The 27,981-nt window shown below is 38.6% G+C and overlaps 1 long non-coding RNA gene across 1 annotated transcript; it reads right to left on the bottom strand.

Moving 5' to 3' along the window:
* Positions 1 to 13,534: 13,534 nt before the first annotated feature.
* LOC127561477 (uncharacterized) lies at positions 13,535 to 20,267 on the bottom strand. The gene is made up of 2 exons (XR_007953488.1): positions 18,576 to 20,267; positions 13,535 to 14,058 (listed from the first exon to the last, which is right to left on the bottom strand). It is a non-coding gene; the product is annotated as an uncharacterized LOC127561477 (long non-coding RNA).
* Positions 20,268 to 27,981: the final 7,714 nt, after the last annotated feature.

The raw sequence follows: 27,981 nt of genomic DNA on the forward strand, positions 1-27,981 counted from the left end.
CCACACTTAACACCACATACCAAGATAAGATCAAAATGGGTCCATGACCTAGGCATAAAGAACGAGATTATAAATAAATTAGAGGAACATAGGATAGTTTATCTCTCAGACTTGTGGAGGAGAAAGAAATTTGTGACCAAAGATGAACTAGAGACCATTACCGATCACAAAATAGAAAATTTTGATTATATCAAATTAAAAAGCCTTTGTACAAACAGAACGAATGCAAACAAGATTAGTAGGGAAGTAACAAACTGGGAAAACATCTTTACAATTAAAGGTTCTGATAAAGGCCTCATTTCCAAAATATATAGAGAACTGACTCAAATTTATAAAAAATCAAGCCATTCTCCAATTGATAAATGGTCAAAGGATATGAACAGACAATTTTCAGATGAAGAAATTGAAACTATTACCACTCACATGAAAGAGTGTTCCAAATCACTTTTGATCAGAGAAATGCAAATTAAGACAACTCTGAGATATCACTACACACCTGTCAGATTGGCTAAGGTGACAGGAAAAAATAATGATGAATGTTGGAGGGGATGCGGGAAAACGGGGACACTGATGCATTGTTGGTGGAGTTGTGAACGAATCCAGCCATTCTGGAGAGCGATCTGGAATTATGCCCAAAAAGTTATCAAACTGTGCATACCCTTTGATCCAGCAGTGTTTCTATTGGGCTTATACCCCAAAGAGATACTAAAAAAGGGAAGGGGACCTGTATGTGCCAAAATGTTTGTAGCAGCCCTGTTTGTAGTGGCTAGAAACTGGAAAATGAATGGATGCCCATCAATTGGAGAATGGCTGGATAAATTGTGGTATATGAATGTTATGGAATATTATTGCTCTGTAAGGAATGACCAGCAGGATGAATACAGAGAGGCTTGGAGAGACCTACATGGACTGATGCTAAGTGAGATGAGCAGAACCAGGAGATCATTATACACTTCGACAACGATATTGTATGAGGATGTATTCTGATGGAAGTGGATTTCTCTGACAAAGAGACTTAACTGAGTTTCATTGGAGAAATGATGGACAGAAACAGCTACACCCAAAGAAGGAATACTGGGAAATGAATGTGAACTATTTGCATTTTTGATTTTCTTCCCGAGTTATTTTTACCTTCTGAATCCAATTCTCCCTGTGCAGCGGGAGAACTGTTCGGTTCTGCAAATATGTATTGTATCTAGGATATACTGCAACATATTTAACATATATAGGACTGCTTGCCATCTTGGGGGGGGGGGGGGAGGAGGGAGGGAGGGGAAAAAACGAAACATAAGTGATTGCAAGGGATAATGAAAATTATCCTGGCATGGATTCTGTCAATACCAAGTTATTACTAAATAAAATAAAATTTAAAAAAAAAATTAAAAAAAAAAAAAGAAAAAAAAAGAGCCAGCTTCCTTCCCCCCATCTCCAGCTCCATGTTTTATAACACAGGGAGAAAGCACTAAACAGTATATGTTAACCTGAAGCCATACAAGACAGACATGTATGAGTTGAGAGATAGGGAAAATGGAGGGGATGGAAGGGAAGGTAAAAAAAAAAAAAAAAAAAAAAAAAAAAAAAAAGAATGGGACTTAATCCTGTACCTTGAATTTGGAGAGTGATTTCCAAAGTGTTTTCCCATAATTAGTTTGTTAGATTCAATCGAGTATCTTGGTGAATAAATATTCAACCAACCTATATTTATCAAACTCTGTGGTCAGTGTGGTATTAGGTTCAGTTTGTGATGCAAATAGCTTATAGTCAAGGAGCTTATGGTGTAGTTGTAAAGCACAGTCCAGGGGAAAGAATGCTATATTTGGAGTCAAAAGACCTGATCGTTAGTTCTAGTTCTGTTTCTTGGTCTTGGTCACAACAAGATCATGTCACTACTTCTTTCTTGGCTCTAGTTTCCTCCCCTTTAGAATGAAGGGATTGTGTGAGATCAAGAAATTCTCTTGATCTCAAGATCTAAAATTCTGTGATTTTCAAAGCAACCTTGAGGAGTAGGTAGGGCTCATGACATTCATTCAGAAGTAAGGCCCCAGCCCATTTCAGCAAATGTTTATCAAGAATGTATTATACAGGTATTGAGGTTGAGACTAGGATCTGTAATTTTATTAGCATAAGGAACTAATCCTCAGGTGACAAAGCTCTTCTCCTCTGAAGGTTAGTCTTAGAAAGGGCCCAGATTCTTAAAACTGTTTTGTGACCCCATATAGGGTCTCAGAACTGAATGGTTGCAAAATTATGATTTATTATCAATAAATGTTTGATGTGTATACCTATTTTATATAACTAGGGCCACGTAAATTTTTTTTTGGTGAGGCAATTGGGGTTAAGTGGCTTGCCCAGGGTCTCAGAACTAGTCATTGTTAAGTGTCTGAGACCAAATTTGAACTCAGGTCCTCCTGACTCCAGAGCCAGTACTCTGTTCACTTATTTCAACATTTTTCACTATTCACAGGGGAAAATGTAACTTGTTTAAGCCTTAATGAAATAGGGTCATTATATCAAATTAAATATAATGATCACTTGTAGAAAAGATAATGAAGAACCATTATTTTCTGTACACAGAAGATGAACCACCACCTAAATTTCATAAACATCTCATGCTATCTCTTGTTGTGTTGATCAATTTTGCTTATTTTTTTCTCCATTATAAGAGAGGATTGATTCAGGAAGGGAGCCAGGGAGTATTAACAGATGACTATGCTATTTTTTTTTAAAGCATAAATAAAACTTTATTTAAAATGAGAGAGTTGGACAAAATGAGTTCTAAAATCTTTTCCAATTCTCAATCTTATGATCCTATAAAAATAAGGAGACTTGGGGAGAATATGTTCTTCTGGATTCTATTAGATATTTTGTACAAAAATTAAATCTTAAAAAAACATGGAGAGATGCACAAAATAATGAAGAGCAAAATAAGCAGTATCAAAACAACACTATACAATAACAGCAGTATTGTTTTAAGAATAACTTTGAGTAAATTAGCTATTTTGATTACTATAAATCCCAAAATAATTCTAAAGGATACATGAAATAAGATGCTATCTGCATCAAAAAAAAAAAAAGAAATGATAAATGGAAGCATATATAGAATAATTTTACATATATAACTATTTGTGTCTAATGGTAGTTATATGGGGGGTGATAAAGAAGAGGAAAAAAGAAATGTACAGGATAATTTTGTTATATGTCTGAAAGGAATAGCAAGTTATGCATAGTAGATTTGATTTCATGGGCAATCATCTTTTTTACTGTAGTATGTTGTAAAAATTCTTGTTTTATTCCATAAATTAAAAATAAAATAATTTCCAAAAAAAAGTAATTCTGAAAATAATGGTTAATTGACCCTGATGGCACCAAGGAGGGAGTCAATGCAGGTGATTTCTTAGCACTCTTCCAAACTATTAAAATGTGATAAGATTTTTCAGAATGAAAAGAGAAAAGTAGGAAAAATACATAGAGAGAATCAGTTTCTTCTGTGAGTTCCCTGCCCCTGTCTCCTTTCTTTCTTGACTGTTCTGGCTTCAGTCATCATACCTCTAGCATTAAGCATTGCCTCCCTGGTGAGTTATAACTTTAACCTTTGCAGTATCCTGACTGTGCAAAAGTAGCATCATTATTTGTCCTTTAAATAAAGACTAGATTCATGGAGCCAAAGAGGTTCTTAGCCATTGTTTTAACTGGCTCACTCTAGAGTTTAGATGATGATGTGACTTCAAATCTCAACTCTGATAATTACTGCCTGTGTAATCTTGGGCAAAACATTGGTTTCTAGACATCTCTTTGCACTTCTGTGAAGTTAGGGAGTTAGATGAGATGACTCTTGATTTCCTTTCAGCTCTGACTCTCTGATCCTGTAATCTAGCCTCTTCATGTTACAGATAGGAGGGGAGTGAGATAGGGGAGGTGAAGGGAAAGTTGAGAGGAATACCAGGGTAGGGGAAGTAAGGGGTGGGTGGGGGAGAGGAGAGATTGAGAGAGTGGAGAGAGATAGAGACAGAAAAACTGAGACATACAGTATAAAGGAAAAAGAGAGGAGAAAGGAATAGGGAGAGTGCAGGGAGAGACAGACACACAGAGAGAAAAGAGAGAAATTGAGTGAGCGAATGCAGAGAAAGACAGAGACGAAGATGTAGAGAAAGGAAAGAGAAAAGAGAGTTGGAGAGAGAACCATGTATGCTCTCTGGCCATATGTAGTCCGTAGTTGACTATACTCCATCTATTCATATTACCCCCATGTGTTATCTGTGTTGTTCTCTCTGTTCACTGGCAGTGTATATTTAAGGGAAGAGTATGTCCCAGGTTTATGGGCAAATAATTTACTGCTTTTTAAAAAAATATTGCATTTTATAAGAAAGATTGAAAAAAAAAAAGACTTGGCTTTGTTCCATATGCAAATTGGGGCTTCACTGAAACTGGGTGCTGGGAATAAAGTTTCAAGGATTCTAGTACCATACCTTTAGAACTGGACCTTAGAAATCTTGTAGTTCTTTATTTTACAAATGTACAAGTGTCTTGTCCAGGATCATACAGGTTGGAGAAAGGAGTATTGAACCCATGTATGGCTTTTTTTTTTTTTTTTTATTGGGCTGCCCAGGGATCATAAGCTCTAAATCAAGGGGTTTACCCCTTTTTTTCCTCTGGTAACCTAGAAAAACTTATGGGCTCTTACCGAGAATAATATATTTAAATGCATATAATAAAATAGGATTACAAAGAAAATAAGTTATATTGGAATACTGGAATACAGTTACCTAAAATATATTTTATATAGTATATGTATTATATATGTGTGCTATATAGTATATAAGTGTATATAATATATATGCATATTATATATAATTGTATATAATATATGTAATTATATATGTATAATATATAATATATGTAATACACATATATAGCATAAATAAAGTTCACAGACCCCAGGTTCAGAACCCCTATTTCTAGGAGATTGGGGTCCCCAATGACCTACCAGTGCTGTTATTTCCTAACTATGTGATCTTAGTCAAGTCATTTTCCTTCTGAGCCTAATATCTTTATCTGTAAAGTATTTTTATTGGGACATGAAGGAAAGAAGAGATTTGTTGGACTAAAAAAATCTCTGAGGTGCCTTCTTATCCTGGCTGTGATGCTAGGAGAATATACTAAAGACTGCTTCTTAACCATTCTGGGCATGTCTACTCTAGCCAAGTGAAGCACTTTGTGTGCAAACTGCTTTATTTGGCTGTTTTGTGAGGAATTGAGAGCTTTCAAAATAGTTAATGGGACACTCTCTGCACCCAGATCTTCAAAACACAATCCGAGAGACACCCTTCTGGTCCAGGGCTGCTGGCAGCTGATTGTGAGTTAGTTCTGGGCAGTGCTTGGCAGGGAATCCAGATTCCCTGCTTCTCTCTCAGTCTAGGGGCTCTTTTCACATTGCTTATGGCTGAGAGCTGGGCTAGCTCAGTGTCTCTCCTTATGGTGATAATAAATACCTGGAGTTTATTTTACACTTCCCAGAACCTGGGGATGGTGACCCTAGGATCATGATAGTGAGAGCTGTAAAGGACCTGAAAAGCCATCTGGTCCGAGCTTCTCATTTTACAAACTAGGAATCGGGTGCCCAGACATATCTGAAGTCTCAGAGACAAGTTAAGAGCAAAGGCAATATTCAAACCCAAGATCCGGGATACTGAGAATCAACACTTTCCCATTAGAAGGTCCATAATCCCATTTGATCCTTGATTTAGAAGCCCGGGGAACCTAGGAAGAGGATTTTACAGAGGAGGAAACTGAGGCTTCATGAGAGAAAGCTGTTTGAACGAGGTTACCCTGAGGAGCCTGATGGATCTGGGCTTTTTCTGAGCGCCCAGCCATGACATCTGTCCACTGTGGCCTATTTGTTTTCCTCGATGCCCAATCATTTACCTTGAATGGGGAGTTGGCCCCATGCCCGTCTCTGCTGTGGTAGATAAAGCCTCAGACGGATGGCAAACACTCAGACGGATGGCAAACAGTGAACGGCTCCAGCACATCTCCCAGGTGAATTATTCACCAGGCAATTTTAGCCCCAGGGAATTTCATCAAGCTTGGAGCGCCTGGTTGCCTGTGTGAGCCCTCAGTGCCTTCCATCAGTGCCACGGGAGGCTGCTCTGACCACCAATATGAGGGATGAGGATGGTGATAATAATAGCTTTTGTAAAGGTTTTCTTCACCAGAATGAAGTATTATCATCCCCAGTCGTCAGATGAGGGAGGGGAATTCAGTCAACAACTTGCCTAATCATACAGCTGCAGCTGCCAAAAGCTAGATTTGACCCCTGCTCTTTGTAAACTTTAAAGTGTTATTATTACAACGCTACTGTGAATTCCTTTTCCTTGAATATCCTTATTTGTTAGACTAATTCCCTCCCCCTCTCTCTATGTGTCTCTTATAGTCTCTGTATCTGTGTGTAGTTATATTTCTCTGTCTCTCTTCTCCCCTTCTCTTCTCTCCCTCTTTCTCTCCTTTCTCTCCTCTCCCCCTTTCTCTCCTTTCTCTCTTTATCTCTCTCCATGTCTCTGTCTGTGTCTTTGTCTCTCCGTGTGTCTTTGTCTCTCACTTTCCCTATTTTTTTCTCTCTCCCTCTTGTTTCTTTCTCCTCCACCTCTCTTTCCCTTCCCTCACTTTCATCTCTGTTTCTCTCTGCCTCTGCCTGTCTCTCTGATTGTCTTTCTGTCTCTCACCTCTCCCTCAGTGCCTTGTCTCTCCCTTTCTCTGTGTCTCTCTGTCTCTCTCTCCTCTCTTCTCTCCTCCTCCTTGTTTTTTTCCTTTCCCTCTCTTGTTTCTCTCTCCCCTCCACCTCTCTCTTTCCCTTCCCTCACTTTCATCTCTGTTTCTCTCTGCCTCTGCCTGTCTCTCTGATTGTCTTTCTTGTCTCTCACCTCTCCCTCAGTGCCTTGTCTCTCCCTTTCTCTGTGTCTCTCTCCTCTCTTCTCTCCCCCTCCTTGTTTTTTTTCCTCTCCCTCTCTCTTGTTTTTCTCCTCCCTCCATCTTTCTCTCTCCCTTCCTGCATCTTCATCTGTCTCTCTGTTTCTGCCTCTGCCTATCTCTGTCTCGTGACTCTGATTGTCTTTCTCAATCTCTTTCCTCTCCTCTTGTCTCCTCTCTTTTCCTCTCTTCTCCTCTCCCTCAGTGCCTGTCTCTCCCTTTCTCTCTGTCTCTCTCTGTCTCTCTCTTTCTCTGTCCCCCTCTCTCTTCTTTCTCCCCCTCTTTGTTTTTTTCTTCCCCCTCTCTCTTGTTTCTCTCCCCCTCCATCTCGCTCTCTCCCTTCCCTCATCTTCCTCTCTGTCTCTGTTTCTACCTCTGCCTATCTCTGTCTCATGTCTCTGATTGTCTTTCTCTATCTCTCTCCTCTCCTCTCCTCTCCTCGCCTATCCCTCAGTGCCCTGTAAGCTCTTGTAACTTATTAAAGTGCCAGTGCATGGGCTCTTCCTTTATGCTTAGAAAGTCTTTCAAAGAGTGAATGCTGCTTCTTAAGCAAGACAGCACAGCATGTGAGGGCGTGAACAGTGTCAAGGTTCTTAAATACTGTTTCCAGCTAGTGTGGGGGAATCTCTGCCCTGGACAGCCTGTTCCTCCCAGTGGCTGTATTTTCCCATCAACTGCAGTTTCAGTATCAGGGCGAGGTGCACATGGGGTGGAGCAGATTGGCCAAGATGTTGCCGTTCTGGTATGGACTCATCTCTCCTGGTACAAACCTTCCCACTGTCTTTGAGTGTGTTTTGAGTGTTTACCCCTTTGAGGATTCAGAAAAATCCTGCTTCTGCCTGGGCCTCTGAGTCAGTCTTTTTCTTTGTGTCTCCCTGTTCCTCTAAGTATAGTTGCATTTTGACTTTCACGAGTGGGCGGGCCACTGTTTCTGTGATGAGACTCTTTGTTTTGCTTGGTCTTAAAATAATTCAGATCAGGTCTCTAGAAACCAGCTCTCTGTGGCAAACACTCCTAGCTGGCCTGGCCTTCCATGGAATACCATGATAGAGGCTGGATGGGGGGCAATGAAAGAAGAAAGGAAGGTTCCCCTGTGTAAAGAGTGACTCCCCCACCTTTCAATGAAGTCTGGTAATACCTAGAACAATAGACAAAGCCTTCTTTCTCATCATTAGACAGGTGGCATCAGGGGCAAAGATCCCTGGGGGAGGTTCCATTCTCGTGACTTCATATTCCCATTGCAGTGTCCATGACCAGCTAAGAATCACTTGGTCCAGCCCTCTCTGCCAATAGCTTCCCTACAAGCTCCTACTAGTTTGTGCTTGAATACTTCAAGTCATGAGAAAGTCATCACCTTTCAGGGTAACTCATTCCACTGCTAGGCAGCTGGGACATTGTGTTCTTTATTTTCCACGAGAATCAGCCTCTTTATAACTTCTAGGCATTGATTCTAATTTTCTACTCTGGAGCCAGCAGTGTGGTTGAGTGGTTAGAATGCTGGGTTTTGAGTCGTGGAGACCCAGATTTGAATCTCCCTTCAGATATGTGTGAGCTGTATCTGTCACGAAAGAACCGGCAGGTGTTACTGCTGAACTACTGTTGGGGATATTGGAAGATGGTGGAAAGGTATCACGATACTTTTGTTTAGTTCTTTTTCATTTCTGATTCTTCCAACCAGTCCAATTCTTTATGACCCCTTGGAGGGTTTTCTCTGGAAAGATTACTGGAATGGTTTGCTATTTTCTTTGCTTGCTCAAGGGCCACACAGCTAGTAAGTGTTCAAGGCCAAATTTGAACTCAGGAAAGGGAATCTTTTTGGCTCTGAGCCTAGTAGTCCATCCACTGCACCACCTAGCTTCCCCATTACAAGACTGAAGTAGTATAAAAATCATTCCAGCTAGATTACACAGTAGATACAGAGTACTTGAAGTCAAGAAGATCTGAATTCTAATCCTACCTTTGAAACTTACTAGCTATGTAAGCTAGTAAGTTATGGATAAATCATAGTATGTCTTTGTGCCTCTGTTTTCTCAGCTATAAAATGGGGATAATAATAATACCTTTTCAGGATTGTTTTGAGGATCAAATGAGATAATATTTATAAAGATTATTTTTAAATAATCAATTTCTTAGGTGCAAGATGGAAAAAAAAAACAGGCAATTGTTTGTGTCCTCTCTCTAGGTTTTTGTGGATATTATTTTCTCCTGGTTTTCATCATACCTTGTATAGTTGTATTTTGATTTTCACAAGTGGACAGGCCACTGTTTCTGTGATGAGACTCTTCTTTGTTTCTACTTAGTCTCTTTCTGTTTCTTCATCTGGATCATCTTCAGGAACAATGACTGCTCCCTGAGGAACTATCCTGGGCCCCCCCCTCTTCATCCTATATTCTATTTCCCTTTTTGCTCTCACTAATGGTCTAATTGTCATCTCAATGCAGATACATATCAAGGCTTAGCCTCTCTCCTAAGTTACAGGTTCTTGAATTACCAACTCCCTGGTTAGATAGGTGAAAGTTGGATGAATCATGTAGCATTGCAGCAGTCACATATCAGTAAATTAGCTCTGCAGATGGGCTAAACCGGGTTTAAGGTAAACAATTGACCTCAATCCCATGGAGAGTTAGGCATATGAAAACTTCTCTCAGCAGAATGGGTGAGTGAGAATTTTTTCCAATGACCAAGAAGTTGGCTGAACACGAAGGCCATCCACTTGCACCCTCCTCCTAACTCCTAACTCCATCACTAATCCTCCTAACTTTTGTCTTGCACTAGATTTTGATGACTCAGGAAGAGAGAGTGAACTGAGGACTTTGCTAAACTCTGCCTTGTTTAAATATAATTCAGGAGAAAGTCAAGATATCACTCCATGAGACCATTGTTGCTTTTCAAAAACAAAGGACAACAATAGATTTGGAAATGAAAATGCTGTCCATACCCAGAGAGAGAATTATGGAGATTGAATGTAGATTTAAGCCTAGTATTTTCACCTTTGTTTTCTTTCTTGAAATTTTTTTCCCTTTTGGTCTGATTTTTCTTGAACAACATGATAAATATGGAAATACGTTTAAAAGAATTGCACATATTTAACTTATATCAGAGTGCTTGCTCTCTTGAGGAAGGAGGAGCTCAGGGAAAGAGGGAAAAAATTTGAAGCATAAAGTTTTACAAAAATATAAATGTTGAAAATTATTTTATATGTATATGGAAAAATAGAATAATATTGAAAAAATTAAAAACAATTTTAAAAATCTCCAAAGAACAAACAACATCTTAGACAACTTGAACCTGTTCCACAGGCATGCCTAAAACAGGACTTTTTATCACTTTCCCCAAACCCTCCCTTTTCCAAACTTTCTCATTCCTGAGTAGAACACCACCGTCTTCCCGGTCACCCAAGCTTGCAGCGTAGGTGTTTTCTGTGACTCCTTTTTCAAACTCCACTTACACATGCTAGTTGTCATTTTGTTGTTTTTACCTTCACAAGAGACATTGTGTCTGTCTCCTTCTCTCCACTGGTCCAGGTATGGACCTTCATCATTTCCCACCTTGACTATAATAGGTAATAGCCTGGTGGTTGGTTTTCCTGTCTTGTCTCTTGCATTTCCAATTCGTATTCCATGTAGCTGCCAAAGTGCTTCTTCTAAAAGCACTGGTGAGACCGACCATGTCACTTTTTTTGTTTAGTCGTTTTTTTAGTCACGTCTGACTCTTCATGACCCCTTTTGGGATTTTCTTGACAAAGATCCTGGAGTAATTTACCATTTTCTTTTTCAACTCATTTTACACAGGAGGAAACAAACAAACAGGATAAAACTGATTTGCCCAGGGTCACATAGCCAACAAGGGTCTGAGGCTGTGTTTGACTCAAAGTCTGGTGTTCTGTCCACTGCACTATCTTGTGATGAAAAAACTAAAGTCTAAATAACTGAAATATATTGTCCCAGTTTACACAAATAGTAACTAGCAGAAACAGAATTTCAGCATGCCTCCCCAGTTTATCTCTTCCCCCCTACCCTCAAATCAATAAATTTCAACAGCTTCCAGGTTCAAAAATAATACCTGTTTGGATTTTAAAGCCCTCCTCCATCTTGCCCCTTCCCACTTTTCCAATCTTATTACACTTTGTTTACTCCCCTCCCCAAACTCTTTTACTTCAAGGGTACTGGCTTTCAGTATTCCCTGAACCCAACATTCTCTTGACTGACTTTTCACTGGTTGTTCCATACCTGGTATGCTCTTTCCTTCCTCAATTCAGTCTTTTGGTTTCCTTGGCTTGTATCTTTTAATCAAAAAATCTTTCCTTTTCCCTTCCCCCTTTCCTTCCTCCACTTCCACTGCTGGTGTCTGCTCTTTGGAATTATTTTCATTTGCATATGGAACTTATGTGGTCATAGTTATTTGCATGTTGTCTCTCCCATCAGACTGAAGATCCTGTTTTTTGCTTTCTATATATTTCCAGGGCTTAGCAAAGTACTGGCACACGGTATTTAATAAATGCCTGTTGATTGAATGAAAAAGATCTGGAGTTGCAAGTTCAGTATGATTCAGCACTATGATGTAGCAGTCAGAAAAGCTAATATAGTTTGGGATTGCATTAAGTAGGGGTGGGAAAAGGGGGTGAAGGGAAAAATAACTTCTAGGAATGGGGAAGTCATAGCCCCTCTTTTTGTCTTGATCAGACCTCCTGCTCAGACCAAGAGCAGTTCTGGGCACCACAGTTTAAGAAGCACATTTTAAAATTGAAGACCATCCAAAGGAAGGCAACCAGGATAATTGCCATATGCCAAATTGTCACTATCATTTCACTTGGAAAAGAAAAAACTCAATGGAAATGTGATAGCCATATTCCAAGTATTTTTAATTTTTTAATTTAAATTTAGTATTTTATTTTTTCCAAATATATGTAAATGTATGTGTGCATGTACAATTTTAACATTTTTTTTCTTCAAATTTTGACTTTCAAATTCTCTCCCTTCTTCCCTTCCCCACATTGAGAAGGCAAGCAATTTGACATAGGCTGTATGTGTGTAGTTATGCAAATGTTGTTCCAAGTCTTTGAAGGGCTCTCCTGTCGAAAGAGTTGTTCTGTTTGGCCTAGGGAAGTAAGTACCAGGAGTTACAGGTGGAAGATGCAAAAAAGGGCAAATTGAGGCTTGATGCCAGGAAAATATGCTAACTATTAGTGCTCTTCATATATAGAATGGACGTCTTTAAAAGCTTGTAGCTTCCCTTTCCTCGGAGAAATCCAAACAGAGGCTGAATGATCATTTGTCACCTACTTTATCTCAGGGATTTCTTTATGGCGTGAGTTGCACCCAGGGGACCCAACTTTGAAAACTGTGATTCTGTGACTTGGGGCAAGTCATACCTCCCTCACAGAACTATTGGGAGGATCAAGTAAGATATATAAAAACACTTGCAAAACTTAAGGTACTATATGAATGGGAAATATCATTAATTTTTCACAGATCAAGAGTTCTTTGAATGATAACCCTACCAATATTTTAAGATTGCTAACATATTTGCCTTCACACTCATGTCTTCCTTAGGATACTTATGCCCACTCCTTCCTTCCTTCCTTCCTTCCTTCCTTCCTTCCTTCCTTCCTTCCTTCCTTCCTTCCTTCCTTCCTTCCCTCTTTCTCTTTTTTCTTCCAAGACAATTCAGATTAACTGACTTGTCCACGGTCACACAGCTAGTGAGTGTTAAGTGTCTGAAGATCTCCACTACTTTCAACTTTCACATGGCATGGTTTCAAGTTCCCTCCATACTCAGTTTCCTTTCCCTGAACATATGCAAGCTGGTTCCTTATTGTTATTCAGTTGTTTCCAACTCTTCATGACCCCATTTGAGATTTTCAGCAAAGATACTGGATTTTTGCCATTTCCTTCTCCAACTCATTTTACAGATGAGGAAACTGAAGCAAACAGGGTAAAGTGACTTGCCCAGGATCACACGGCTACTAAATTTCTGAGGCTGGATTTGAATTCAGGATGATGAGTCTCCTGACTCCAAGCCTGGCACTGTAGCCATTGTCACATGTCCTTCTTCAAAAGTGGTAGCCCCCAACACTGCAGATGTGGTCTGATCAGTGCATTGTAGAATGCATCATTTCCCTCGTTTTAGACGCTAAACTTCTAGCAACACAGGCACATGGAACCTTTTCCCATTGGGACCCTCCCAGAACGCTCACTGTGATGAGCAGGTGATCCCCACTGCTCTAATCCATGCAGCAAAGGACAAGCTTTGGCAGATCCAACCAATTTTAATAAGGAGCCAGTTTGGTGATAGGCTATGTGTGAGTGGGAAGCCTCATTAACAACAAGATCACCACCAGGTGATGGTTTTTTTTTTTTTTTTTTTTTAACCTGTACAGGGAGGTGTAGAGTGCCATAGAAATTCACAAAGTCTATCTGCTAAAGTTCAGAAAGCTAGTGATTTGTGCTGGTAGAGGATGTACTTAACCCCATCAAGGAAATCAGAGATCTCTTAAAGGAAGATTGCATGAGGTTTAGGGGAGGCTAAGTGAATACCTAGTATAATAGATTTGGAGGATTGAAAGTGGCAGTGTGATATAGTGGGTAGAGTGCTAAATTCCTGGGATCAGAGATGGAAGGGACCTCAGAAGCAACCTAATATACCCATCTCACAAAAACAAAGAAATAAAATAAAAAATGACATAGAAGTCAATTTCCTCTGAGGGGAGACATTCCCTAGGATCTGCAAGTATAAGTCCTTGGAGCCTTCACTCTGTCTCACAGGTGTTTAGCACATACCTATCCCTAGTTACCCCAGCCACTTCGTATGATTATAGCTTTAGAATTCTAAAACTCATTTTACAGATGAGGAATTTTATTGTTCATTTATTTCAGTCTGAGTCTTGAATCTTCATGACACCATTTGAGCTTTTCTTAGCAAAAAATATTGGAGTGGTTTGCCATTTCCTTCTCCAGTTCTTTTACAGATGAGGAAACTGAGGCAGACAGGGTGAAATGACTTGCTCAGGGTCACACAGCGAGGAAATATCTGAGACTGGATTTGAACTCAGGTCTTCCTTCCCCCAGGAATGTTCAATCCGCTATCTAGATGCTCCTGTGATGAGGAAACTGGAGTAAAAATAGTTGACATATCTTGCCCCAGGTAAACACAGGTAGTAATTAACAGCAGCAGAATTCAAAGCCTTTCACTCTCAATTCAATACCTTCTTCCATGAGTCTTACATGGTTTTGCTTTAAGGTATAAAGTGGAGAAAACCAGTCCATGTTAGAGATAAGACTTTAATTCAGGCCTGCAGCACCAATTCTGGATTATCAGTTTCCTCATCTCTAAAACAGAGGAATAGATTTAAGTAGCTTTTGAGGAAATGCATATTAAGACAATTCTGAGATATTACTTCATACCTTTCAGGGTGGCTAAAATGACGGGAAAAGATAATGATAAATGTGAGAAAACTGGGACATTAATGCATTATTGTTGGAGTTGTTAAATGATCCAACTACTTTGGAGAGCCATTTGGAACTATCCCCAAAGGGCTATAAAACTGTTCATACCCTTTGATCCAGTAGTGTCATTACTGGGTCTGTATCCCAAAAAGATCATGAAAGAGGGAAAAGGATCCACGTGCACAAAAAAATGTATGCAGCAGCTTTTTTTTTTATAGTAGCAAGGAGCTGGAAATTGAGTGAAGCTCATCAGCTGGGAGTGGCTGAATAAGTGATGGTATATGAATATAATGGAATATTATTGTTCTAAAAGAAATGATAAGCAAGCTGATTTCAGAAAAGCCTGGAAAAACCTACATGAACTGATGCTATGAGTAAAGTGAACAGAACCAAGAGAATATTGTATGCAGTAACCACAAGATTATGTGATGATCAACTGTGATGGATTTAGTTCTCAACAATGAGATGATTCAAGGCAATTCCAATAGACTTGGGATAGAAAATGCCATTTGCATCCAAAGAAAGAACTATGGAGAACCGAATGTCAATTGAAGTATAGTATTTTCACCTTTTTTTGTTTGTTTGCTTTTTCTTTCTCAATTTTTTTTCTTTTTGTGTGATTTTTCTTACACAATATGACAAAAGTAGAAATATGTTTAAAAGGATTGCACATATTTAATCTATAATAGATTGCTATCTTGGGGAAGTAAGAGAGGGAGGGAGAAAAACTTGGAACACAAAGTCTTTAATGAATGTTAAAATTATCTTTACATATATTTGGAAAAATAAAGCACTATTTTAAATATATATATAAAATATATATATATATTATATATATATATAATTAAATTTTTAAATGGCGTCTGAGGCCCCTTCTAGCTCCAAGCATATGATTCCATGATCTGATTTAAAAGCCATTTTTGTCACCTCTGTGACCTTGGATGGGTCACTGTTGCAACCTGGATGGGCCTCTATTTCCTCATCTGTAATTTGTTTTAGAGAGTTAGATAATAGCACTTAAAGGTTAAATGACTTGCTTGGGGCCATACACACCCAGTAAGTGAATGAGCTGGTTCTGAACACAGGTTTTTCTGGCTCTGAGGATAACTTTCCACTACATCATATTGCCCCTAGATAATCATCATTATCATCATCACCATCATAGTCATTATACAGTGCAAGGCAAGTGGGGTCACAAAGATTTGGACATTACTGAACAAAAATTTTGGGATGCCTCCAGGCCTGTACTGAGTCCTCAGATGCATCTACTTTTAACCAAATTAAATCTATGATAATAATGGGCCACTTTCTGGACCAATTAGTGTGAGGGTAGATTTGAAGTAAAGTCTTCCTGATCCCAGGACTAGCACTTTGTCTATTTCTTTTCTTTTCTTTTTTTTATTATAGCTTTTTATTTACAAGTTAAATACATGGGTAATTTTTCAGCATTGACAATTGTCAAACCTTTTGTTCCAACTTTTCCCCTCCTTTCCCCCACCCCTTCCCCAGATGCAGGATGACCAATACATGTTAAATATGTTAAAATATAAGTTATATACAATATATGTATTCATGTCCAAACAGTTATTTAGCAAAGTTTGTCTATTATGCCATCTCCTTTAAGATCATAAAATGGTGGACGTTGGAGTTACCAATTACCTTATTTTACAGATAATCACACAATGACCCAGAGAGGAGAAATTATTTACCTAGAGCTACCTGGCAAGTCAATGCCAGGATTAAAACCCAGGAATCCTGACTCCTGACCCAGTGCTCCCTTCCCTTATACCTGGCTGCCCAGGAAACATTTCTCTCAGCTGCCCCAAACTCTTCAGAGCTCAACAGGTCAGTCCAGTTAATCTAATCTAATACCTAGTGGGTGGTATTATAAAACTAAATCAACATTCAAGTAAATACTCCCTTTGAGTCCTTAACTCAATTATGTGGATGAGGTCATACCCATACCACAAGGTGGCAGAGTAACCAGCCCACTTGGACCGCAGTGCAAAAGCAGTCATAGGGTCACTGGCTACTCAAGATTAGAGTTGAAGTGACCGCTAGTCCTCCAGTGCATCTGCTGAATCTGAGGGAAATGAAACTGAGACAGACAGACAGACAGACAGAGACAGACAGAGAGAATGACTTCCCCAAAACACAAACATAGGAGTGGGTGTTGGGCCCACCTGGAGTTATAGAAACACAAGGATGGGAGGACAGGGAGAGACCCTACAGGGTCAGCAAATTTCAGAGGATAAGAGGACTATGGGCACTCATAGACTAGTAGTAGCAGGCTTGGGACTGGAATCGAGGATTCCTGAAAACTAGCCTAGTGTTCATGTCTCAGGAGCGTGCTTTTTCAGTGATGATGGTGATCATGAATCCATTAGTAATTTAGTTTACAACTACTACCACTACTATTGTTACTACTACTGCTATTACTAGTTCTCCTCCTCCTCCTTCTTTCTTTCTCTCTCTCTCTGTCTTTTCCTTCCTTCCTTTTTTCTTCCTTCCTTTTTTCTTTCTTTCTTTCTTTCTTTCTTTCTTTCTTTCTTTCTTTCTTTCTTCTTTCTTTCTTTCTTTCTTTCTTTCTTTCTTTCTTTCTTTCTTTCTTTCTTTCTTTCTTTCTTTCTTTCTTTCTTCTTTCTTTCTTCTCTCTCTCTCTCTCTCTCTCTCTCTCTCTCTTTCTTCTTCTCTTCCTCCTCTTTCTCCTCCTGTCTCTCTCTTTTCTCTCCTCCTCCTTCTCCTCTTTCTTTTTCTTCTTTTCTTCTTTTTCTTCCTTCTTTCTCTTCTTCTCTTCCTCCCTCCTTCCATCTCTACTCCTACTCCCACTATCACCCTTTTACCTTTTACTATTACTATCACTCATAATAATAATAATAATAATAAACAGAGTGTTGATTTGTAGTCAAGAAGTCTTGGGTGCAAGCTATGTCACTAAGGACAAGTCTCTTTCCTTCTCTACCTTTCTAAGACTATTAAGTATAGATATCTTTCAAAATTCAATAACATAATAATATTAGCTATGGTTTATAGGATACTTTGAGACTTACAAAGCAGTTTATACAGATTTCATGTCAAGAATATGACTGAGAAGTAAAAACTATAATTTTTAGTACAGTCATCATGGACTTGACTACTCCTCTCAATAGTATAATGATTTAATTCCAATAGACTTGGGATGTAAAGTGCATCTGCATCCAGAGAGAGAATGATGAATACTGAATAGGGATTGAAGGATAGTATTTTCGCCTTTTTGTTTGTTTGCTTTTTCTTTCTCATGGTTTTTCCCTTTTGGTCTGATTTTTCTTGCACAACATGGTAAACGTGGAAATATGTTTAAGAGCATTGTACATATTTAACCTGTGTTGGATTGCTTGCCATCTTGGAGAAGAGAAAGATAAGAGGGAGGGAGAAAAACTTAGAACACAAAGTCTTACAATGAAGAATGCTGAAAACTATCTTTATGTATTTTTTTTTGGAAAAATATACATATTTAAAAAGACTCAAAACAAAAAAATAAAAGAACAAAAGAACAGACATCATGACCTACCAAGGTAACTATAGTATTTTCCCCATACCCTGGGATGTATTTTTTATGGATGATTCTTTAAAGGGAAAGCTTTGTTTTTCCTATTGTTGTTTACACACACACGTACATACACAATAGGACAGAGATCTTTAATATCAGACAAACTAAGGATTGAAGGAAGAGGAGATAGCTCATTGAATTGAGAGTCAGAAAAATCAGAATTCAAATCCCAACTCAAACACTTAGTAGCTGCATGATTCTGGTAAACCTCATCATCTCCCTGAACCTTGGGACTGTAAAATCTGTAAAATGGGATAACAATGGTATCTACCTCACAGAGTTGTTACAAGAATCAAAAAAACTCCCCAAACTATGGAAAGCTATTATTAAGAATATGACTTCCTATAAAATAAAAGTCTCCAAGTCTAAAGTTCTTCTGAATTCAAACAGAAAGAAGTGGGGAGGGGAAGAGAGAGGAGAGGAATGGAACTGAGAGAATTACTTGAACTCCCCAGCCCAACCAAGCCCAGTCTTTATCAGTGAATGACTTCTCTTAAGTCAACAGAGCCAAGAATATGAAGTATACCCAGATAGCTCAAGTCAAGACTGACCTGGCTTCTGACCAAATTGTACGTCACCTTTTCTTGTGGGCAGACGAGTCTTACAGAAACTCAGTCAAAAGGAACTGGCAATGTTTAGTGAGGAGAAGGAAAGCCTGAGGAGCCAGGAGAATAGTAGAATTCCATAGCTGAAAAAGAAACAATATTGGTATATTCCACATAATATTGTTGACATTGGTGGGTGTAGTTCAGCAATATTATTATGAATCTATTATAACAAATACTGTACTAGGGTTATCTTTATAACATTGTTCCTACAGAAATAACAGCCCATAAAGTTGTATTTTCCTATAACTCATGAGAGGCAGCTTGTCATTGTGTCTGACGTGCTGAATTTGGAGTCAGGAAGAGCAGCATTAGAATCCAGCCTCATACACATACAAGCTAACTAAGTCACTTAACTTGTCCAAGCCTTGATTTCTTCAGATATAAAATGGAAATAATGATCATATTTACCTTAGCTGTTGTAAAGATCAACTAGCTAATTAATTAATCAACAAACATTTCTTAAGCTTCTTCAATGCTAAACACTGGAGATACAAATCAAAAAAAAAAAAAAAAAGAAACAATTTCTACTCTCAACAAGCTTATATTCTATCAGGGAAGACATGTACATATATAATGCCATACAAAATAATTGCAATAGTGTATGAGGAGCATTTTATGAGCTTTCAGTTTATAGAAATTTGGAAAAAATGATAATTGACTCATATAGCACCGAGTTCACAAGTTTTATAGTTTGAATCCTTACAACATTTTGTGAAGTCAGTAGTAAAAATATGATTATATCCCCATTTTAAAAGTGAGAAAACTGAGCATCAGAGAAATAAAATGACTTGCCCAATGCTAATAATTGTCAGAGGGCCTTGAATGAGGTCTCCTAAATCCAAGTTCAGAAAACATGGTTTCAGTGAACTACTAATGATAATAACCATCATAATAGTATACGCATTTAATAGTACTTTAATGATTACAAAGTACTTTACAACTATCTTATTTGATCCTCATAATAACCCTGAGAGGTAGGTGCTGTTATCCCCATTTTATAGCTGAAAAAACTGAGGTAGCTCTCTGGAAGGTTAAGTGGCTTGCCCAGGATCTCACAGCTAATCAGTGTTTAAGGCTAAATTTGAATTTGGGTCTTTCTGACCTAGGTCTGCACCACCTAGTTGCCTCTAAAGATCTCAAACTGTTGAGTTCTGGCTACATTTTCCCCTGCATTATTTGTTGTGGTTCAATAATCTCTATCGTGTCCAGTTCTCTGTGTCCCCATTTGAGATTTTCTTGGCAGAGATTCTAGAGTGGTTTGCCATTTTTTCACTAGTTCATTTGTCAGATGAGAAAACTGAGGCAAACAGGGATCACACTGTCAATAAGTGTCTGAGATCAAATTTGAATTCACATCTCCCTGATTCCAGGCCTGGCATTCTATCCACTGTGCCATCTAGTGCCCTTTTATCCTGAGATCTTGATTTAACTTCACCCCTTCATTTAAATACTAGTTCATCAACTTTTATTCCCTTTGGATATTTGAAGTGCTCTCATAAAAGAAAAATTAGGTATATTCTGAAGGAGTCCAGAGAACAGAATGAAGGCTATGGGAGGCAGCATGGTACAGAGGAAAGGCAGAGCTCAGGGTTCAAATCTTGCAAGTTATTTAGCTTTCATGGACCTCTGTTCATCTGTGAAGTGAAAGTGCTGGACTAGATGGCTTCTAGCTACAGATCTATAAACCTAAGTTAGAGGAAAACTCATTTTGGTTCATTGTAGGGAAGAAGTTATTAATAACTGACAACATAATTTCACAAGTATTTATTAAGCTCCTACTATGGGGAGAAAGGACAACTAGATGGCACAATGAACAAAGTACCTCCTCTGGAGTCAGGAAGACTCATTCTTTTTCAGTTCAAATCCGGCCTCCAAGATTTACTGGCTGTGTGATTCTGGGCAAGTCACTTCACCCTGTTTGCCTCAGTTCTTCATCTGTAAAATGAGCTGGAGAAGGAAATGGCAAACCACTTCAGTATCTTTGCCAGGAAAACCCCAAATAGGGCCACAAGGAGTCAGATACAAGGGAAACAACTGAACAGCAACAAAATGAATAGAATGTTCTCTGCTGAGTGCTGGAAAGATCAAAATGGAAAAAATTTCAGAACATGTTTTCAAGGACTTTATAGTCTAGTAGGAAAAGGAGATGTATACAAAATCAATTATCAACAAACATTTATTAAAGTCTTATTATATGTCTGGCACTGAGAATACAAAGACAAAGCAGTCCCTACCCTCAGGGAGCTTACCTTCTATAGGGAAGGAGAATACACCATGTTCTCAATTTCCAGAGGGAGAGTGTGCCAATAAGTGGGGGATTGAGGGAAGTCCTTCTTATAGGAAATTACATGAGTTATGCTTTGAAGGATGCTTGGGAGTTAAGAAGGGAGTGAATTCCAGATATAGGGGACCACTTGAGCAAAGGTATAGTGAAAAAAGGTAAAACTATATGTTCTATCAGATGAGTTTATCTAGACAAAGAGTTCATGAATGGTAACTATTTGAAATTAGATTAATAAAGGGTGAAATACAATTAGAAAGTACATTTTCCAATAACTATGTTTGATAAACTCGAAAAATCTAGCTTCTGTGATAAGAATTCACTATCTGACAAAAATTGCTGGAAACATTGGAAAACAGTATGGCAGAAACTCGGCATAAAAGTACATCTCACACCCCATAAAGAGTGATACTATAAGCAAATTAGGAGAGCAAGAGATAGTTTACATATCAAATTTGTGGAGAAGGAAGGAATTTATGACCAAAGAAGAACTAGAGAACATTATGAAATACAAAATGGATAATTTTGATTACATTAAATTTAAAAGTTTTTGCACAAACTAAACCAATGCAGCCAAGATTAGAAGGGAAGGAGAAAGCTAGAAAACATTTTTTACAGCCAGTGTTTCTGATAAAGGATTTATTTCTAAAATATATAGAAAACTCAATCAATTTTATATGAATACAAATCATTTCCCAATTGATAAATGCTCAAAGAATATGAACAGACAATTTTCAGATGAAGGAATTAAAGCCACTTATAGTCATATGAAAAAAAATGCTCTGAATCACTATTGATTAGAGAAATGCAAATTAAAACAATTCTGAGGTACCATCTCACACCTATCAGACGGACTAAGATGATAAGAAAAGATAATGATAAACGTTGAAGGGGATGTGGGAAAACTGGGACACTGATACATTGTTGGTGGAGATGTGAACAGATCCAGCCATTCTAGAGAGCAATTTGAAACTATGTTCAAAGGGCTATAAAATTATGTACATTCTTTCATCCAACAGTACTACTATTAGATCTGTATCCTAAGAGAAGAACAAGGACCCATGTGTGCAAAAATGTTTATAGCAGTTCTTTTTGTGATAGCAAAGAATTTAAAAATGAGTAGATGCCCACCAATTGGGGATTGACTGAATACATTATAATATGAATGTAATGGAATATTACTGTTTTATAAAAAATGATGAACAGGCTGATTTTAGAAAAGATTTATTTGAACTGATGTTGAGTGAAACAAGCAGAACCAGGAAAACATTGTATACAACAACAACAAGATTATGTGGTGATCAACTATGATGGAGTTGATTCTTTTCAACATTGAGGTGGTTAAAGGCAATTCTAATAGACTTGTGATGGAAAGATGATCTGTATCCAGAGAGAGATCCATGGCTACTGAATGTGGTTCAATGCATACAATTTTCATTTTTGTCTGTTTTTTTTTCTCATGGTTTTTCCCTTCTGTTCTGATTTTTTCTTCTAACATAAGGAAATATGCAAAAAATGAATGTACATGTATAATCTAAAAAAATAAATAAATTAGAAATGGGGAGAAAAAAGAAAGCACTTTTTCCAACTTATAGTTATGATATAAATTATAAAGTGATTTGGTGCATGAGAGAAGTCAAACAATGATCTGAAAGATTCAAAGATTGAATGATCCTCTCTAGCAAGGAGGTAAATTAGGAAGATTTCCTAGAAGAGATGGCATCTGAGTAGGACCTTGAATGAAGAGAGTTAAAGAAAAAAAAAAAAGGTTATAGGGGATCTCCTATACAATGAAAAATCAAAGAGAGAAGAGAGGACAGGATGAAAATTGGGAATCACTTAGCTTGAAAACATCAAAGGGGTCTTGCAAAGGGCCTTTGATGCTAGGATAAAAAGTTTCTATTTCTCTTAATAAGTCACAAGACAGTTATTGAAGGTAGTTGAGCAGAGGAGTGACATGATCAGATTAATGTATTTAGAAGATTCCTTGGATCTTCTTTGTAAAGGAGGGACTGGAAGTGGAGACAGATCAGAGGTAAAAAAAAAAAAAAAAACCTGTGAAGAGGTATTTATAGCTGAATAGGAGAGGTGATAAGATGAAAAGAGAGGACAGATGTGAATGATACTGGGGAAGTAAAACAATTGGTGATGTCTGGCCTTGGAAGGTGGGGAGTTCATTGGCAATGGAAGTGTTTGAGCAGGTGGATGACCACCCATCAGGAATGTTGTAGAAGGAATTTCTGCATTGCAGGGAGGAAGGCCTAGAGCAGGGTAGGATGGACCTTCCAACTCTGACTTCTGTGATGTTATGAATGACTCCAGGCCATTTTTAGTAAGCTGACTCATTCACATTCCTACTCATGTCATGGACTTTTCATGAGCTCTCTGCTGTTTTTTTCTTTTGAATTATGGAAAGGGAGGGGAGTGCTTTCAAAGCATCATGGTCTGCTTTTAAACTATAACCTCCCAGTCAGGAGCCAACTTGAGTCCACAGGTTACCATGGAAACCTCTTTTTTTTCCCTTCCTTTAAAAAAAAAAAACAGCAACTGGGCAAACAGGAAGGCTGAGCAGCTGATGTCTCCTACCTCAGTACCCAAACAAGTTATTGTGATGTGGCTTTCATTCTTTTGTGTTTGTATCACCACTGTCTGGTAGAAACTTAATAAATCCTGAATTCAAGAAATGAAAAAATTTCCTTTAGAATGGATTGCCATATCTCCTAACCCTTTTGTTCAAAGAGAATTTTTATTTATGGCTTTGGAGAGCTTTGCATGGCCAGTTGAGGCTCTGGTATCCAGTAGCCAACAGCAAGATGAATGAGGACCTGAGCTCCCCCAGCCTTCAGATGAGACCCTAAAAGGCCCTAGGTGCTAAGGCTATCATTGTTATTGCTGAGCTGTCTCAGTCATGTCCAAGTGTTCATGACCCCTTTGGAGTTTTTTTTGGCAAAGACATGAGTGGTTTTCCATTTTCCTTCTCCAGCTTGTTTTACAGATGAGGAGCTGAACTACAAACTGCATGAATTCAGGAACCATGTCTGGTTCATCCCCCAGAGCCCAACATAGCACTCTATGTCCATTCTTTGATATTCTCTGATTTTTTTCATGTGGTTATTGTTTGTCCTTCATCTTCAAAGAGAACCAGTGACATCACAGAGTGACATCTTGACTTGAAAGTAAATTGGATTTAAGTGAGGCAATTCGCACAAAGTCATCAGCCTCAGTCTGTCAGAAGTGAGGAAGATTGACAATGGCTGAAATGCAATGGATCCCTTAATTACTTCAATGTCTAACCAAGCTCTAAGCACTCCATCGCACCGCAAGCCACTGGCCATTGGAACAAATTGTTCTCATCTGCCCGTTCCACCAGGGAGTGTCCACATGCTTGGAGTAAACACCCCACTAATTCACTGATGGCTTTGAGGCCCATGGGTTATCCACAACCTGGTTTAGCCTGTCTGCCTAGACAATTTACTGGGGTGGGGTTACTGCACATGCTACAGCTTCTTGGAGCCACAGGTAAGAGTTAAGTGCCAGGTAAATGCCAAGGGGATAAAAGCAGCTTTGAAAGGGGGTTGGCAAGCCCCCACACCAAATTCTCCTTGAGCATCCCATACTCCAACTCCTTCCACCATAGAGATGGCAACCGAACCTTAATCAACGGTCTTTGTAAATTGCTGTGACTAAAATAATAATAATTAACTGATGGTCAACCTTAACCTTTAGATGATGGGCATTTAGCTAGCTAAGCCTGACACTCAGGCCATGGCTAGGATATCCTGAAAGCTTTTGTAGGAACCAGCCACAGCTTATTATCCACTGGCATATTCTTCAAGGCTCCAGGGTCACTTTTGTGCCATGATAAGACATCAATCAGAAGAGGCCTCTGAAGGAGTCTGGGTACATAGCCGTCACTTAATAAATATTTGTGGAATGAATCTCTGTGGAATGAAGCTTGATACAAAAACAGTGAGTCAGACTGCCCTGAAGGACTTGTTCTATAGAGGGGACCCACCTTTCTCCCTTATGATGCCCAGGGCTTATTGTCCACCTAACTGTTGGTTCTCCACCCTCTCTACTTCTCTTCTCACTCTCCTCCCTAAGTTCTCAGACAATAAAAAGAATTGCAAAGATTTTCATAATTCATCACAACTTGAGTCCTAGGGTCATTGATCTAGAAGAAACATCAGAAGTCATCTATTCCAACCTTCCCCCTTTTTCCTTTTCTTTAATGGATGAAGAAAGTGAATCCTATACTTGTTCATGGTCACACAGGTAATGATAAGAGGCAAGATTTGAACGTGGGATGCAGTTAAGAGTACCTGGCCTGGAGTCAGGAAGACTCATTTTCCTGAGTTCAAATCTGACTTCAGACATTTACTAGCTGTGTGACCTGGGGCAGGTCATGTTAATCTGTTTGCCTCAATTTCCTCATTTGTAAAATGAGCTGGAGAAGAAAATGCCAAACTATCTAGTAATCTCTACCCCCCCCAAAAAAAACACACACACACACACACACACAAAAAAAGCCCAAACCCAACAAAACCCAAATGGGGTCAGGAAGCGTCAGACAAGCCTGAAAATTTGACTTCTGATTCAAAAGCTATCACTCTTTTCAGTGACTTCTGCTTTTCCTGTCTTCTCTGCAGTAACCATTATCTTTAATTTTACCAAAGAATCCAGCAAAATTTGAGGCCTTCAGAACTTCAACTGAAAAATTATAGTTGACTCTCATTAAGAAAAAGCATTTCTCTTTGTGGCCCTTATATTAGCTAGTGGTATCTATAGAAGATCTGGTCTTTGCAACAACAACAAAAAAATTTTTTTAAATGTTTTATTGGTGCTGAGTGAAGCAAGAAGTACTAACCAGGGAAACATTGTACTCAGCAACAAGATTGTTATGATCAACTATAATAGACATGGTTCAATTCAGTGATTTAATGCAATCTCAATAAACTTTGGATGGAAAATGCCATCTCTATCCAGGGATAGACCCATGGAGACTGAATGTGGATCAATGCATCATTATTTTCATTTTCTTTTTTTCTTTTTTTTCTCATAGTTTTTCCCTTTTGTTCTGATTGTTCTCTCCCAATATGAATCATGAAAATGTTTTAAAAAAAGAATATAAATTTTTAACATAAAAAAATAAAATAAAAAATATATTAAAAAAAAAGTCTTATTGGTGCTTTTTTTTTTTTTTTAAATCACCATCACACCCAGAAACTCACCACCCCATTTTTCCCATACAACCCTCCCTGGTCATAATAATAACAGTTAACATTCTAGTTTTCCATAGATAGAACCTAGGAGTGAATCTAGTTTCTGCACAATGAATCTAGAGGTGTTTCTTCTCTCCCATTAATTGAATGCATTTATTTAGCCCTTAAGGTTTGCAAAATACTTTGCATATGTTATCTCATTCCACCCTCCCAATAACTCTACTATTATGTGCTATTATTAGCTCCCATTTTATAGGTGAAGAAAAAGGAGGCAGAATGAGAATAAGTGGCTGGTCCAGAGACAAACAGCTAGAAAGTGTCTGAGGCTGCATTTGAATTCAAGTCCAGTGTCCTGTGCGCTGTAACAAATAAGTACGGTCAAGCAAAGAAAATGGGCACATTGGTCATGTCTGAAAAGTGAGTCCTCGTTCTGTCTGCACCATGACCCAGTCTCCTTCTCCTGAGAGACATACTTTAATGCGCTGCAGAATTAAAAGGCATCCTCTCGTAAAGAGAGATCGCTCTCCCAAAGGAGCAAAGGAAAAGTCTCCTCTCAGACGCAGTAGGAAGCTCTTCTATTGATGGTAAGCACTTTCAGGGAAATTGTTTCTTTTTTCAGAGGTTTAGTTTTTAGGCAACTAGGGGGTGTAATAGATGAGAGGGCTAGAACTGGAGTCAGGAAGACCGGAGTTCAAATCCTCCCTCAGGTGTGCGACCTGAGTAAATTAGCTTACTCAGCATGTTTTCTCATCTGTAAAATAAGGATAATAACAGCACCTACTTCAAGAGTTGTTGTGAGGGTGGAGTGAGATGAAATAGGTAAAGTTCTTTGTAAACTTTAAAGCACTGTATAAAATGCTAGCAATTAGTGGGGTGGGGTGGGAAGAAGGCTAACTAGATTTATTGTACAGAAACTAAGCGACCTTGATACATCCCCAGGTCCTATGTGTGGAAATCTAGAAAGTGAAGAATTTTTTTCCTCCGTGATTAGGTTTAATTTAATAAAATATTTATTAATTCCAACGGTTTGCTTGACACTCTATTAGGTGCTAGAGACATAAAGAGAAAAGTGAAAGTCTCTGCTTTGGGAGGTGGGGGTGGTGGACTATATCACATCCACAAATAAGAGAAGAGGGGAAAATATACAAAATAATTTCCCAATGGACAGAGAACCATAGCAACTGGGGGAAGATCAGCCAAGGTCTCCCATGACACCTGAGCTGCTTCTCAGAGGAAGCCAGGGATTCTAAAATAGCTTAGAAAAACCGATCCCAACAATAACAACCACAGAATAGGAACTGAACACTATGTAATTTTAATGACCGTGCTTGACTCCAAAAAGAGATACAAGAGCACACCTCCCTCCCTTCTTTGCAGGCTTGAGGAACTTCCCCCTCCTCCCTTCTTTTTTATTCTTGTTATAAGGGATGGGTCTCTGAGTGGAAGAGGAAAAGAAAAATTTATATGGTGCCTGCTCTATACCAGGCACTGTGCTAAGCTCTTTGCAAATATCTCTTTTGATCCTCACAACAATCCTGTGATATAGGTGCTATTATTGTCACCATTTTACAACAGAGAAAACTGAGGCAAACAGAGGTTAAGTGATTTGCCCAATGTCACATTTCTTTATTTTTGCAAAGCAATTGGGATCAAGTGACTTGTCCTGGGTCATACAGCCAGGAAGCATTTAAGTGTCTGAGGTTGGATTTGAATTCAGGTTCTCCTGATTCTAGGACTGGTGATCTCTTGATCTAGCTGCCCCAAGTATCACATCTCTTTTTTTATTGTCCAGATTTTTATTTTATTTTTTTTTTATGATATTCAAAGCCTTGGGTTCCAAATTTTTCCCCTATCTCCCCCTTCCTGCTTCCCA

The sequence above is a fragment of the Antechinus flavipes genome, chromosome 4 (genome assembly GCF_016432865.1).
Source record: "Antechinus flavipes isolate AdamAnt ecotype Samford, QLD, Australia chromosome 4, AdamAnt_v2, whole genome shotgun sequence".
NCBI classification, from domain to species: domain Eukaryota; kingdom Metazoa; phylum Chordata; class Mammalia; order Dasyuromorphia; family Dasyuridae; genus Antechinus; species Antechinus flavipes.